The following is a 12,518-nucleotide window of genomic DNA, read 5'->3' as shown; positions in this document are numbered from 1 at the left end:
TTTGCCCCCATTGTAAATACTGGCACGCATGGCGCCATCCCTCGAATTTTGAGATGAGTTGATTAATTATATATGATGTAAAAGGGAGGTCATGTGTGCTCCTGCAGCTTAGATTACTGCACCAAGGCAGCGTCAGTCCCTATACCGCCGAGTCCCTCCCCTGCCAGTGTAGCACCACAGTGGGAACTGAAGGACTTCCCAGTATTCTTAAATCAGGTGTGCGGAGCATATTACCACATGATTCATTCATGCCAAAGCGCTCACATAGATCACAGCTGACTCGCACGCGTTAAAATACCTCCAAGTGCAGTCCGTCTTAAATTATGCGCGCAGAACATACTGGTCGCTGCTCCCTTCGTATCAGCTTCAATCACTAGAGAGATTCTGAGCACCACTGACCAGATTAACTATGCAACTTAAGTAGCATCTCTGACAGGCTTGCAATTGTAATATTTCGAAAATTCTTACATGGCCACAACCTGCCTCACACATGAAATCAGTGTTTAAAACGTCACACATAGCAATCTGAAACCTTGGCAGCTATGGTTTTATATAGCGTGAACATGAATCATGAATCAGAGGGCCTTACAAAGCACCAGTTACATTACATAAAGACCTTCATTTTGGGAGATTAAATGATTTTTTAATGACTCACAGGATGTTTAGCGCCGATACCGAGGTTCGAACCCACATCCCCAGTTCGTATAGCGTGAACATGAATCAGAGCGCCTTCATAGCACCAGTTACATTACATAAAGACACCTTCGTTTTTGGGAGATTAAGTGAATTGCCCCCACATCCAAAAGTAAAGTTTATAGTCATGCTGGATACACTTCCTGCCTAATGTAACAGCAGAGCTGTAATGCCTCCCTAGTCGCATACAATTCGTACGCCCCAGCCTGCACAGGAGATCATACAACAAAACTTTAGGCTCCGTATGGTCACTCCCTCGCAACAACATGTAACATATCCCTCACAGCGCTATAAATAATGAGCTTGGTGGGGTGACTGCTCGTATATTGCATGTTCATCACTCGAAAGTCAGGGTAAAGGTGGGCACTGCCGCTGTGAATTTTATGCTAATTGTAACTGCCTTTCCCTCGCTTGCCGGACTGTATCAAAAGAGTTCACAGAATGTCTTCCAGAAAAATGCCATCATTAAGCGGACATGCATTCAAGTGTGAATTATATTTAGGCTAATAAAAAGCATATTAATTCTTTGAAAGAAAGTGCAACACGTATTAATCTGCACTCAATCCCCGCAGAGGTCACTGTTAGAGCACCGAACACTGCAAATAACTCAGACATACAATATCTAGTTAAACAGTAGGCAGATGTTAAAAGCATCCATCGCAAACCAGGATCGAACCAAGGAAGCTTAGCACTTCAGCCCAACGCTCTCCCAACTGAGCTATTTTGGCTGCTCCAGTCATTTGTGAGTAGTTGTTAACAAACGTGATTCCGGGCAGAAGTATTAAATATTTCTAAAACAAAGACGCCAAATAGGTGTTATTTTAAACACCATCTCGTTTATGATTGTATTTTAAAATACATATATCGTTTTTTTGACTGTTTCGAAAGTTACTGGCCCGTACGGGGATCGAACCCACGACCTTGGCGGTAGGAGCACCTTGCTCTAACAACTGAGCTAACCGGCCAGGCAACATGAAGCACACTCGAAATATCCAAACAATGCGACCTAAATTACGCTGCCAACCAGGCGCACGCTCACCATCAATAAAAGGAAGAGGTGGGTGGAGGCAGCCGCTCGCACCGCAGTTGACCGACGCAGCTGTTCCTCCGAGGCGAGTTGCCTTCTCCGCCGACAGGCCCTTCACCGCATTGGTCGCACGCCAGGCCCAGCTGCTCTCCTCATCCCGCGGGTCGGGTCACCGCAAAATGTGGGGCAACCTCCACGCTCGTCCATCGATGCAGCGGCAAAGTACTTTAAGGAGATCCACGATCCCCCGGACGTCCAAATGTTCTAACGCCGCACTTATAACCGCCCACTTGTACCTGCAAAGAAGAAACAAGCATTTACAATGCAATGGTTTTGCCTTTGACAAAGTTAGAGCGATTGGCATTGTCAATGACAAATTTTTTATTTATGTGTTGGTTTGAAAACAGATAAATTAATGCCATTGTCATTTACAATGCCAATAGCATAATCTCACGCAAATGGACGATGGTTACAAAAAATTTTGAAAAGTGCTCTATAGAATCAGGAGGAGTTGGGGAGGGATAATGAATAGAGATAGAGCCAAGAAGGAAAAACAAATTAGGGTGAGAGAGAGTGGTGCATTGGAGAGAGTTAAAGGGAGAGTGAGTGACGGGATGAGAGAATGAGCAGAAGAAAGAGAGGCAGTGAGCGAAGGAGAGTGTGGTGAAAGGGAAGAGTGAGTGACGGGATGAGAGTATGAGCAGAAGAGAGAGAGGCAGTGAGAGAAGGAGAGTGTGGTGAAAGGGAAGAGTGAGTGACGGGGTGAGAGTATGAGCAGAAGAGAGAGAAGCAGTGAGAGAAGGAGAGTGTGGTGAAAGGGAAGAGTGAGTGACGGATGAGAGTATGAGCAGAAGAGAGAGAGGCAGTGAGAGAAGGAGAGTGTGGTGAAAGGGAAGAGTGAGTGACGGGATGAGAGTATGAGCAGAAGAGAGAGGCAGTGAGAGAAGGAGAGTGTGGTGAAAGGGAAGAGTGAGTGACGGGATGAGAGTATGAGCAGAGGAGAGAGAGTCGGTGAGAGAAGGAGAGTGTGGTGAAAGGGAAGAGTGAGTGACGGGATGAGAGTATGAGCAGAGGAGAGAGAGTTGGTGAGAGAAGGAGAGTGGTGAAAGGGAAGAGTGAGTGACGGGATGAGAGTATGAGCAGAAGTCCTGCATCCTGGGAGCTGCATGACTGCAGAGCCAGGACCTGCCGGTGGCACCACTGACCCCTTGCCACTCCTCGGGTTCCCCGCAAAGCTCAGCCTGGGATGCGGCCCCACCGGTCGGCACTGCTGCTGCTGGCAGCGATGTTCCTGCATTGCGAGGCAAAGTTCGGAGAGAGGAGCGAGTCCCGAGGGAGGAGACGGTGTAATACTTGACTTAACTGGGCAATGGAAGGGACAAACTCAAGCTGAACAGTCCAAATAAAAGCAAGAAAATGTGAGGTACAAAGCCACTGGCAAGCAATGGGTGAAATGCATTCTCATGGACGCTTTCCGAAGGTCCAAAAGATGTAGGCTTCGACCAAAAAAAAAAACAAAAAAACACAATAGGTACGCCTGTCAAAGACACTCACCTAGCCAACAGAAAGCGTGTGGGGTCACAACACACAGGGCCTCTTGGTAGTTGTGTGACTACTGTTCGAAACAGAATGAGGGCATTCACACCCACCTTTCACTGCTGCTCTCTTCCTTAGAGCCTGTACACTGCGCAGCTGTCTTTTGGGAATGTTTGCGCTATGCAAACACAACACATGTACACACAGTAAAAGTGGCACACAGTAATGTACTCTATTTCGGGTTGAATTTATAAATAAGTGCAGGGGCCTAAAGATTTTTTAAGAGCCCGCCACTGGCACTTACAAATGCCATGTTAGAAAAATACCAAGGCTGTCTAAACTGGATTCCACCTCACACCTTTCTTCCAGCAAGCCACACTGCCTGTCTCTTCATCTCACTTCGCAGTTTCTTTTCCATCCATGCTTTCTCATTTATCACAATTTCCCTATTTTTTCTCTTCCTCCTTTCTTCCTCTCCTTCCGGTCTCTCCTACTCTAGAGGAAGTCCGAGGACGAAAAACAAGCCTTGGTCCTTAAAAATTAGGGACAGTGTCCACCACCCGTTTAAAAAAAAAAAAAACCTGCACAAACTCCTTCTTTTGAAATAGTGGGTTCAACTTGCTGCTGCTTAAGCCCTGCCGCTAGCCTCACAGTGCGCGAGACAGCGCGTGCGCGGGCATTCATTCACACACGCACACTATTTCATGCTGTGCCCTTTTCCAGATGGTTTTGTCTTTTCAGCCGCTGAGGGCTTGTTTTGCCCTCTTACCCACTGAGTGCTTCTTTTGCCCTCTCACCCTGCCGATGTTCTTTCCCTTCGCTCTTTTCATGCTGCTTTTGCACAGTGCCCTCTCATCCTCTTCTTGTTTTGCCCTCACTCTTTTACTGACTGTTTTGCTCTCATCTTTTTCATGTTTGTTTTGCCCTCACTCTTTCTGTTTGTTTTGCGCTCTCATTCTCTTAATGCTTGTCTTTAGTCTCGTCATTTTTCTTTGTGCTTGTTTTGCCCTGTCATCTTTCACGTGCTTATTTTGCCCTCTCACTCTTTTCCTGATTGTTTTGTTGTCTCATCCTTTTCATGTCCGCCCCCACCCCCGAATCTTCCTGATTGCTCTGCCCTCTGTCTCTCCATGCCTGTGTTGCCTTTCACCCTCTTCATACCTGTTTATTCTCTGATTCTGTTCTGCTGGGCTTGCTCTCTCGTCCTCTGCCTGTGGTTTTTTACTCTCTCGTCCTCTTCCTCTTGGGTTTGCTCTCTCGTCCTCTTCATACCTGTTTTTCCCTCTGTTCAGCAAAAAGAAGGAGAGCTCCCGCTCCTCATGTTGTTAGGCACGGGGAGATTAAGCATCCTGCCGAGACTCGAACCCGGTTTCCCAGCCTCCACTGTCAGTGCCTGAGTTTCGCAGGCTGTGCTGCCACCCGTCCGCCGGAGGGCCTCCCCCCCCCCGCTCCCGATGCCACTGCTAGGCAGTACACATTAAAGCTTTTAATAAAAAAAGGCCCAGCACCACGGCCTGTAGTCAACGCGCATCATCACCCACCTGCAGGGCCCAGCCCAATGGCCTGCAGTCCACGCGCATCACCTGCAGGGCCCAGCACAACAGCCTGCAGTCCATGCGCATAGTCACCCTCCTGCAGGGTAAAGCACCACGGCCTGCAGTCCGAGCGCATCGACACCCTCCTGCAGGGAGCAGTGCTGCAGCCTGCAGTCCATGTGCTTCATCACCCACCTGCATGGCAAAGCACCACGGCCTGTAGTCCACGCGCGTCGTCACCCTCCTGCAGGGCCCACGCGCATCACCTGCAGGGTAAAGCACCACGGCCTGCAGTCCACACGCACCACCTGCAGGGCCCAGCAACACGGCCTGAAGTTCACACGCACCACCTGCAGGGCCCAGCACCACGGCCTGCAGTCGACCCGGTGCAACGGCCTGCAGTCCACGCGCATCTTCACCCACCTGCAGGGCCTAGTGCCACGGCCCGCAGTCCACGCGCATCGTCACCCACCTGTCGGGCCCAGTAGCCCGGCCTGCAGACCACGCACTTCGTCACCCATGCCGCTGGGCCCCACGCTCCGATGGAGGGAGGCAGCATCCGCCGGGAGGTGGGGGTGCGCTCGTGGGAGAACGAGAGCCAGAAATAGCTGCTGCGCCTTTGTACTGCTTTCAGGTTGAGCTCACGCAGCGCAGGTTGGACGAAGCAGCAAAAGAACCCAATTAAAACCACGTTCCCCTTTCTGGAAGGAATAGTCATTGCTATGCTACTCCATCATCCCCCCACTCCAGTGCCAGCCCCTCCCTCACGCCTGCGTTATCTCACCTGGTTAGTCTCAGAAACACCCCAGAACACTGCGCCTTCACACCCCATAATCTGTTTCCCACCACACGGAACGCTGAATCCGCCAACTCGAGCCTGTGTGAGTAACCCTTTCACTTCTGCACAGATAGATCTATGGTTCTGTTCGTGTTTGTGTACAGCCCCCCTTTGCCCTGGTAAAATATCTGTTCATCACCCCTTAGAGCGAGGCAGCGGTACGGGGGCGGGAACGGGAGCCGAGGCAGCGGTAGGGGGGCGGGAACGGGGCCGGGGAGACACAGAGAGCGAGGCAGCGGTAGGGGGGCGGGAACGGGAGCCGAGGCAGCGGTAGGGGGGCGGGAACGGGAGCCGAGGCAGCGGTAGGGGGGCGGGAACGGGAGCCGAGGCAGCGGTAGGGGGGCGAGGCAGTGGTAGGGGGGCGGGAACGGGAGCCGAGGCAGCGGTAAAAAGCAACAAAAAAAAGCAAGCACTCACCTGGACTTCTTCCGGGTGCCTTCAATGGCGGACCAGATTCGGGGGCGTTCCCGGCTTTTGGCTCACGTAGCGTGACGTAGCCAAAGTGGAAAAATTCTCGGGAACGCCCCCGAATCTGGTCCGAGATTGACGGACAGAGCCTTCTCCCAATGGCTAGCCTCCATTTATGGAGCTAGCCAATGGGAGGAGGGGGCGGATACCCGACCCCACATAAAGATATCATTAGATTTTGCTAGCGCATGCGTACTTCGTACGCATTGCCAAGCAAAACCTAAAAAGGAAAAGAAAATGAAACGGCCCCACGGCGGGGCGAGGAGCGAGCCTGGGAAGCGCGGGCACAAAGAGGCAGCTTCCCGCGCTCCCCAGGCTCTTAACCCCTCCTATGCCGCGGTCCCACCCCTTGACCCGGACGCGCAAAACTGCTTCCGGGGCAAGGGCTGGACGCGCGAACAAACCAGGATCGGCCAATGGGGGGGGCCGGGCCCAGCCATGTGTGCGTGGGGGCCGATTGGCCCCCCCTTTTCTATCACTCCCTCTTCAGTTAGCAGGGGGAAATTCGAGAGCTAGAACCAGGCACATTAGCAATTCGATTAATGTAAAATTCCTCATAGACTGCCTCTACTTTAATTTGAAAGAAGTAGGCTGGTTTATCACAAAAGGACTGACTAGTCGTCAGAGCCTTAGTTGAATTAAAACCAGAGAGGATTTTTGCAGTCTTAAAAAGTTATTTTGCCAATTTTCGTAGCTGAATCAATTTACTCGGTGAAGAAATACTTAGTCTCAAGAATAATCAAGTCCTTATACTCTTGAATGATATGTTTATATTTACCTCTTTCAGCTAGGCTAAAATGTTCCCTCCTCTTTTTCTCCTGTCTACTACACTTTTGTTTGAAGGCTTTAAGTTTGGACAAGAACATGAAGCTGTGGGCTTATTTCGATGATTTTTAGTAGTTTTAACAGGAGCCAATTTTCTAACTGCCGAATTAATCCAGTCCCAGTAATTAACTGAATCTATATTAGAAGCCAGACCTCGACAAATCTACTCACCCACTCTTATAATGTATCAGGTCAAGCTATTTTTAGCACCTAATAGTCCCACTGAGGCTGGAAAGGAACAGGTGTTCTGTTCATGCAGAAAGTGAATGAGCAATAAAGATGCCATTAAATCTTGTTATGTTTGCTGTCTGTTCAAGGTAAGAGGTCAAAGGTCAGTTTGACTTTTAACTAATTGCTGCTTGGAGAATGAGGTTTATTTTTCTCTCTTGCTAGAGTTAGAGGTCTTTTTGTGAGGTGAGCTGTCTGAGGATTTCAGTTATTTTTCTCTAACACATAACATTTAAATAGCCTGTAAATTAATATTACGAATATTTCAAATTATAATAGATATTCGAATAGTGATTTTTTTGGTAATTAAGAAGTGTGATGCAAACAGAGTTAGATAGGAGCAAAACAAACCAGAACACTTTACTTGGTGCTGTGCAACTGATACATATTTGCAGAAACTCTATTTCCAAACATTATTCTTTGTACACTATATCGTTTTATCAGTAAAGCTGCATGTCAGTGGGAAGGTTTGTGGCCATTTCAATGTAAAATCTGCTGATTGCAAATGACAGTGTGCTACCACTTTATGCTTTAGTTATGTATTTATTAAAAGTGGTAGTTTTTAAAAATGATTTCAGAAACATTCCTGCCCACTCTGATGAAAATGCTGTTAATGAACTAAGAGGTTCATGGGTCACGTGTATCCTATATGTAGCTAGATTTGTATTATATGGAAAGAAAGTTTAGGCTATTAAATCAAATAAAAGAGTTTTTGTACAGCATATATGCTGAACTCGCACGTTTTAAGGTGCCATCATATATGATAATGAAGAAAATGGTGGCTCAATGAATTAAATTATTTGCCTACGATTACATCATTTGAAACTAGTTAATAGGTCAAGAGCATTACAAATAGGTTGAGTACATTATTTAAGTTACTAGATCTGCAGGTCTAGTAACATTCTTATGATTTTTTGAGGCCTGGAGGCATTGGGGAGAAGAGGCTTAGTAGCGGATAGAAGATCAATAAATTCATTTTTGTTAATCTTATTCCGGCTCGGTATTGTATGGCCTGTGTACTTTTCTTGGCCGACTGGTTAGCAACTGGGAAATTTAAACTAAAGTTAATAGTTTTATGGTCTGACCAAATTAACGGCTGCACAGCTTCCAACTGCAAGTGAGGATTACTTGTGAAAATACCATCTAAGGTATGACCAGCCATATGAGTAGCAGTATTTACCAATTGGTTTAGATTACAACAGCTCATATTATCCATGAGTTGGACAGTTTCATTATTAGTAGAATCCTCTAAGTGAAAGTTAAAGTCGCCGGAGATGGCGTAATTTGAGTGTTGAATGCAAGATCCCAAGAAATTATTTATGGATGATAGAAAATTGGTCCTAGGGCAGGGCGGTCTATAAAGCAATAATCCATTAAAGGTATTATTATTGGCCAGTTTACATTTTAATGTGAATGCTTTGCAGTTCAATTGTTTGATGGGTTCACATAGAATCTCCAGGTGTCTGCAATTCACCACTGCTAATCCACCGCTGCGTTTAGATACCCCGTCTACTCTAAAAGTGACATAACCTGTTGAAATTGCAGTTGGTAGATCTGGGTTGAGGTCTCACCTGTCCATGTCTCAGTAAGAAAAACTATGTCCAGGTAATGTGATTCTATGTAATCAAAAAATGTGTACTTTTGTTTGATCACCGATTGTGAATTGATCAGGTCACAAGTCAAATTATAAACATTTTCCGGAGTTGCAATGGACATCTTCCTTTATGTTTAAAAAACCCCATAGAAATTCACTGAAAAAAACAAAGGTTAAAGTGACGTTATAGTTAGGTATATTAATATTATGTTACTTTGCATTAAAAAACCCATAAAAATTCATGAAAAAAAACTACGATTAACGAGATGTCATGCACTGCTTATGATCCCACATATAATATCACTCATGAAATGTTCTGCGTCATCATAGATAAAATAACATTCGAAATTACATCATTGATGACAACACTGTGCATGGTGGGGGTGGGGGTGCGAGTTATAGTTACTTGAGGTAACTATAAGTAGGTAATTTCAGTGGTTTTGTTAGTTTAAAATGGTACATTTTAATAGACATTTGCACCGTACTATAATGTCCCTTTAACCTTTGTTTCTTTCAGTGAATAAATACTATATAGCCACATATCACTGTGTGTGCCAATATACTTTATAATCAAATATTCAAGTATGCATGTTGTTTCTTATTTCCCTGAAGTGACAAATGCCTCCCTTATGATGCTGAGCTGTGCGGCTCTGGTAGGCCCAGAAACCATTTTATTTAGGGTAGTACATTTGCACATTTTTACAAGGCATAACCCTGTTTTTAGTGTTGGCAACTAGAAGCAGGATTTCAAAAGAGGAATGGACTTAGTGTTGTAGTCATCAACTATATCCTCAAGGACGGCTCGCTCTTCCTCCAGCAGAAGATTCTGCCACCTGATCAATTAATAAATTTTTGCTGAAAGTTACTAGTTTCTATCTCATGATAGTTCTGCAAACAAAACAAATATAAACTGCTCTTAATTTCATGTATTAGAGCTTCCCAACATGTTTTTTCCTAAACAATAAGCGCAGCAGAATCCCAACGTTGTTTGACATCATTCTATAGTCCTCCAGTAGTCACTGTAGGCATGTCTGCAATGTTTTGGTTTTAACATAGTGAACCAGTTTTAGGTTCTCACAAACTGTGTTACTGTCTGGAGCTATCTACACAAGGTGTACGCTCAGTTCAACCTCCAGGTCTCCTCAGGTGCAATGCAGTTTGTGTTTCTTTCTTTGTCTGGGTGCGTTCTTCCAGTTAGCTATATTGTATATGCAGGTCTGTTAATGAACTGGTACATCCTGGCTATATTTCCCACCAGTGGTTGAAGTCGATCCACCGGTATCTCAAACCATTGTCTTCCCTTGAACTATTTTAGAGCTTCACCTGTTATGCGAGGGAGGATTTTCCAAGGTCCCAAATTTTATTCAGATGACAGTCTCAGTAGGGTCCTAGCTGATTGCTTGATGGATGCATAGAACTCAGTGTTGCAGGGAAGATGAGAGCAGCAGGGGGATATATGTGAAAAACAGCTTTCATAGATCACCGTATTCACTTAAAGCTTTTGTGCCAACCATTTAAAAGGGGGCAAACGGGCAGCCTACTCATGACCTAATCTTAGCTTGGATCTTCCCAAACCTGCCTGGGCAGTTACACCTTTCTGTGTTTCCCTTGTGCTACCAAAAGATCTTCATTTTCATAATCTAACCCTGCAGAAGCACTACCCTGTTACCTGTACTCCCATTTGATGAACATTACTGCATCCATTGTCCTTCTGATTTCTGCACTTGCTGACTGACATATAGCAGCTGGGAGATTTGCCTCCCATTTCTCTGTGGATATAGTGGGCACTGAAGGGTATTTGGGAGAGTGGGGATCTACTATTGCGCTCTGCGTGTGTTTCCAGGAGGGCAAAGTGGAAAAGGCAGTCCTACGAAGCAGACCTTGTTTCAGATTGTCAGTGAGGTAGTCTCTGAATGAACTTTACTGCCTTAAAGATGGATGTGGTTAACCACTCTGTAGTTTTCTGAAATGAGTGAGTGGGTGGCATGTGTGGTGTGTCCAGAGCTAGGATTACGTGATGGGTAAGGATGTGCATGGAGAAGGTGAGGCGAAGCATGTTGCCATTGATTTGGGTCAGGAGTGAAATGATGTGCCTATTGTTCATTGTGTTCAGTAAGCCGAGACTAGTTGCATCCTCGAGGGTGAAGGAAAATGTTTTGGATTAGTTGAGTAAGGGCCAGTATTGAAGGCTGTGCTGGGTTCTGGGGGTCTATAGATAAGGTGAAATGTGACTGTGTTTTCTGCAGATAGTAGGGAGTAGAATACAAGGAGTTCAAAAGACTGGATTGAGGATAGCTGGTAGAGAATATATGGTATTGTGGACTTGTGGATGGCTGCAAAAACACTTCCTGTCTTGTGTGAGTGAACACAGATGGAACTAGAATGTCAAAGATCTGTGTGGGAGTGGTATTGAGCAAGGTTTCTGTGATAAAGAGAAAGTCCATTTTGTACGTAGGTATGATGCTTGTGTTGTAAAGTAAAGTAAAGTCCACATTTGTAAAGCGCACAATCACCCGTAAGGGTCTCTAGGCGCTGGGGGCCGTCGGGAAGATTAAGCAAGCTATTGCCCAGAGTCACATGGTGCTGGGCTAACCTGCCGCCGGAGCCGGGGATCGAACCGTGGTCCCCAGATTCCAGCGTCAGTCGCCCTGGCTGCGGCGCCACACCTCTCCCTTGCTTGTCACGGTGCAGAGTGTGTTGAGTATAAGCAGCAGTGTGTGATCTGTGTTTAATGAGAGATGGTATGGGTCAGGTGAATAAGACCCTTGTGTTTGGTTGAGTGTGTGTTCAAGTGGAATGTTTTTGTTTGTATGGATGTGGGTATAGTGCCGGGGAAATGGTGAGAGATTACTAGAGGTTTGAGATTCTGGGGCTCTGGCACAATGCTTTTTTTCAGAAGGGAACAAGAGTTATGTCTGTCTTGCTTTAGCAGAGGTCTCTTGATTCAATGGAGTCCTTGGGCCTTCCTAAAGAAGGGTCATGTTAAGTCTTTGGTTTGATTCTAAATTGGTTGAATCTAGGGAAAGATGATGATGGCTTGGTATTGATTCATTTACAGTCCTTCCATGGGGCAAGACTCTCTTTCGTTTTCAGATTCAATGCTTCTAGTTAATAGTGTTGGATTGTGAATCAACCTTTCACCAACTCTTATTATTCACAAACACATTTACTTCTAATGCCTTAACACACAGTGTGGAAATGTGCCTTTTAATGAGCACACCGGTGCAGGGTTCACCTTTATATTGTCCACGAGTCCATAGACCAACAAAATAGAGATTGGCCCTGAAGCTGGAATTCAAAGAACAGGTTTATTAATCACTCATGAGTGGGACTACGTCAATACAACACCCTCAAGGTTTGCAGGTGGTAGTACATTGAATACACAGATCATGGTGCTTATATACAGAGTTTGTTGCAGAGTAAGCATGTAGTTACAAATAGAAGGTACAAGCATACACAAGAATAACTACCGACAAACATGGCCAGATGGGAGATTACGTAGTCAGCAAAGTGGGAGGGGGACTAGAACTGCTTACAGCAGCCACAAATAGTCAACAGTTACATCTTGCACTAGGCGCATTCCAGGTGCTACAGGCCTTTTTTCAGTACGTACATTGCTTTGGCTCAGTACAGAAGGAGTTAACTAAAGTTGATGACACAAGCCGAATAGAAAGGCAAGCAACAGTGAAGACAGAAAAATGACATAGCTAACGAAATGGATGCCACAAACAAGATGGCTATGTCAATCTACATCATTTCATTGATTTCTTGATC

At 45.8% G+C, this 12,518-nt stretch overlaps 1 long non-coding RNA gene and 1 other non-coding gene across 2 annotated transcripts in view; one reads left to right on the top strand and one right to left on the bottom strand.

Annotated features, from left to right (window-relative positions):
• The window catches only part of LOC144755874 (uncharacterized), a 499,059-nt gene that overhangs the window by 57,272 nt on the left and 429,269 nt on the right, over nucleotides 1-12,518 (top strand). The gene's annotated exons all lie outside the window — the stretch shown is intronic.
• Nucleotides 1,586-1,658, bottom strand: TRNAR-CCU (transfer RNA arginine (anticodon CCU)). Its single transcript has one exon. It is a non-coding gene; the product is annotated as a tRNA-Arg (tRNA).

Source organism: Lissotriton helveticus, chromosome 5_1, assembly GCF_964261635.1.
Source record: "Lissotriton helveticus chromosome 5_1, aLisHel1.1, whole genome shotgun sequence".
NCBI lineage: Eukaryota > Metazoa > Chordata > Amphibia > Caudata > Salamandridae > Lissotriton > Lissotriton helveticus.
The sequence above is the reverse complement of the archived record's forward strand: the minus strand, read 5'-3'. Positions and strand labels throughout refer to the sequence as shown.